Here is a 3,997-nt window from a genome sequence, read left to right on the forward strand (position 1 = left end):
TTCCGTGTGTGTGGCTGCACATTTAATGAAGCAATAACCCAGTTGTTCTCTTTCTGAAGTTAATAAAAAAATAGCTTGAAAACCAACATAATGCTATCCTTGATTTTTTGAGGTGATCCTCAAAAAGCTCAAAGCTCCTTTAATAAGGAGAACATACTTCTTCAGTATCTCTGAACTATATAGAGAGTTATATAGAAATACTAAACTATTTGCTTAATTTTATTAAGGCAAACCTTGTTCATTTCAAATCTAAAGTTAGTCCCTGGTGTTTACACTCATTTCTGCTGTTTACATTGGCTTCATAAACCTTCAGTATAAACAGAGAAAAAGAAGTAAGAATGTTTCCCATGAAACAGTTCAAGAAAATCCTGACATCACTTAAATAAAGCATGCTTTCTGCTTCAACATAATTAAATTGTGAGATCTTAAAAATAAAAACAAAGAGAAGAAAAAAACCCACCCCAATTTACTGTAAAGCTACAGACATCTCTGGGATAAAAAAGGGCTACATATGAGGAGATAATCATTACCTATGAAGGACATTCCTCCTGATGTTCTTGTTTGGGTGTCTCTTTCAAACTCAGTGGTTTCAGCCAAAGCAGTTGTTTTTCCTAGGGACAAAACTAACATGTTCTGCACAAGGAAAAAAATCAAAATAATCTTTGCTTAAGACCCTCAAGGATTTCAGCAGGCTGGTGGCCTTAATGTCACAGGTGTGCCTTCTGCCATCCCTGCGGAGGTAAAACCAGATTCTTGCAACTGGGCTACATTTTTAACACCAAATAAAAGAAGTCAAGGACTGCTTTTTGGCCAAGTGCCAACACTTGGCCTGATCCACTTTACAAAGCAATTGCTTCCCTTCCATGAACCTAAGACACAATCATTAGTACGTTTGTGCTTTTTTTGTTGGCTCCTTCTTTTCCTAAAAAAAAAAAAAAGAGGGTTATTGGACCGATGTTTTCATAGTATGAAGCTGAGAATATATATGCTATGCCTCGAAGGACCTGAGAACAGTGAAAAAAAGGTGATGCTGGGCACAGAAAGGGGAAAACAGGGAGGCTGATGTGGCATTTGCCTGGTGTGTGCTGCCCGCCAGAATGGGCTGCACACGCACCATCTCCTGGTCTGGACTCTGTCTGGGACAGTGCCAGCTGACATGAGCCAAACTTTTTCCAGGACACACGCTTGCAGTTAAGCATAATGGGCAATTAGCAGCTTAAGCTCATTTCCAGGCACTGTTTTTTCTAGTGGTGTAGTCATAGCTTTAGAGTACTTCAGGCAAAAACCATTATACTTCATCTGACCAGTAGAGATCTCTTTAATTTTAGAAGGTCTCAGGCCAGAGTTCCTTGAAGAAGCTCAAGAAGTTTCTGCTGCTGGCTGTTTTCTCTCTCACCACCACCAGCTGTCCTGGCACAGCTGTGTGCACAGCAAGGAGCCTGATCTGAATATGGGTTGAGTCTTTATAGTTGTAGCAAAATTGAGCAGAAGTTTGGGCTGAAGTGTTAATAACAGATAGTAACAAATATTCTTAAAAAAATAATCAAGACTTAAATATCTCCATGTGTAGTTATTACAAAATACAAATTACATTTGACTTCAGTGGTTTTGCCTTGGTTCCTATCTTGTGAAGTAACAATAATATTTCAAGACAGTAGGGAACTAAAGCTAAAACTTTCACACCTTTCTGGTTTAAATGAACCATGAAGTAATCATGGAGTGTGAAGTGGTGCTGGCAGCAAGGCATGAAGCCTGCAGGCATCCAGGCAGCAAGCTGCACAGTGCTTGGACCTTCAGTTGTATTTGCAGTTTTATCTTCAGATTTGCCCTTTGGTGGCCCGAGACTCTTTGGAGACTCTGAACACACTTATTCTGAGAGAGGCTTGACTGTGGTAGCAGAGCGGGGTCAGTGAAGTTGCAGAAGTATTTGAGGGAGAAAAAAAGGATTAAGTATTCATAACCACAAGTAATTCAAAGGGTGTTCATTGAGGTTTAACAAATACTCAACCCCATACACATTGAATAAATTAGACAAAATTTTGCTGGTTTCCTACAGGGTCTGTCATTATTTTATGTTGCTATGGAGGGCAAAAGTCATAAGAGGAGAGGGAGAAATAAGGTATATATACATACCACACATCATAGAACTTAATTGTCTGGAGTAGAAAACATACTCTGGGCATTAGGACTGTGCATAGTTTTCTTGGGAAAGAAATGGCTCTCTTGGAATGCAAACCGCCCTTATTCCTGGCCTTTGCACCGCAACATCGTAAATAATGCAGTCAGTTACTGCCCCAAAGTCAGGAACTTGGAAAGGAAAAAGCAAATACAGCCACTATGGCTGCCTTGGTGCCCAGGGAAGTGCAGAGCGAGGCAGGGTGCGTAACCGGGCCTGTGCAATTCCAGTGGGGAGGGAACTGGGGCCATTGCAGGAGAGCTGGGTGGATGGGTGTTTTGAGGCTGAGCAGAAGCAGCTAGTGCCCAAGAGAGCAGAGGGCACTCCCTGCCCCCAGTCTGAGGGCAGAGGAAGCCATTTCCTGGGTATGTGGAGCATGGCCAGGCTGTGCACCAGCACATCCCCTGGCTGTCGGAGAGGATCACCAGCCGTGTGAGGAACACAGCCTTAGGAGTCAACCTTTTCCATTCGGCAGTGCCCACAGCACAGAACAGTGTTTTTTGGTTTCTTCTTCTTTGGAAGGCCACTCCCTGGGTATTGATGCTTGTATTGCTCTAGAGCAGCTTCTTGTTGCAGGCAGTCCCTTGATGTGGTCTGCAGAAAACTCCTCGAGTTCAGGCAGCTGCACAGGCTGAGGTGAAATCCTTTACATGTAGGGGAGACCTTGGGATGCACACATGGTTTTTGTTTTCTTCTTTAATGTAACCACTGTAACCCCAGCAGTCCTAGGCTTTTCCACACCCATTTTCTATTTCAACATTTTTTACTCTTTTCCCTCTTTCATTGTATCATTTGTTGTCTCCCACAACCATGTGGTTTTTCTGGGTTTTTTTTCCTCACTCATCTCCCATTTTTGTGGGATGGGGAGAGATGAACTGACACATTGTTTTGTAAAGAAATGGGCTGATATCTCTACCTGGTGTGAAAGATCTGTGACAAAATTTGCATCTGCTTTTTCACCTAAGCTCTTTTTTCATTCCTGTTCAATTTTCTAGGTAGGAAGCTTGAGAGAACTTCCCTGAAGCTTTCTAGTAGTGCTCAGGAAAAATTTCCAACAAGAGAAACTTCCGCCCTGCCCACGCCCCAGCTTCTCATCCTCTCTTGTAGCCTTCAGCTCCCCACACCTCCTGCTCACTTGGTTGGAGTTCACATTCCCATTAATATTCTTTGGATGTAGAAGTTTTTGCATGACTTGGAAAGGGAAGGGTAAGTACATGTGCAAGGTCAAGATTTTTCCTCATGTAGATGTAAGAGCATGAACTGGCAATTAATGAAAGTAAATGGTGGTTGATAAAAAAACCTGACCCCGTGCCCTTACTCAAAGAGTCAGAAAAGTTGATGTTAAGTACAGGTAAGTGAATTGCACCTTCTCCTCTTTATCTTCGCAATTACCTTTTGCAAAGAAAGGCATGTCCTCATGCTGCCAAACATACTGCATATCTTCAGTTGAAGTGCTGGCACAGTAAAGTTTTTCTTTTCGTATGTCCATTCTTTTGCTAAGCTCTATTTTTCATGGTCATCTTATTACAAAGTATAAAGAAGGGGAGAGACTTTTAAAAAAGAAATACCTGAGATAACAAGATACAGTGTGGTCTTTTATTCTGTAAGGTCACTCAGTCAACAGCTTATGTTCCTCCCTTTGCTTCTGTACCTGTACATTGAATAAGTCTGACAAAGCAACGTTTAAGAAGTCAAAGTATAGACTGTCATTGAAATATGATTTAGCATTCTTGAAAGGTTTAGCAGTCTCTAGTGCAACAGGATGAGGATTATACAACTTGTGGAAGATCAGTGTTAAAAGTTACCAAGGTAACCTTTGGA

This window comes from Manacus candei, unplaced genomic scaffold (genome assembly GCF_025592945.1).
Source record: "Manacus candei isolate 608988 ecotype Guabito, Panama unplaced genomic scaffold, ASM2559294v1 h1tg000041l, whole genome shotgun sequence".
Lineage (NCBI taxonomy): Eukaryota > Metazoa > Chordata > Aves > Passeriformes > Pipridae > Manacus > Manacus candei.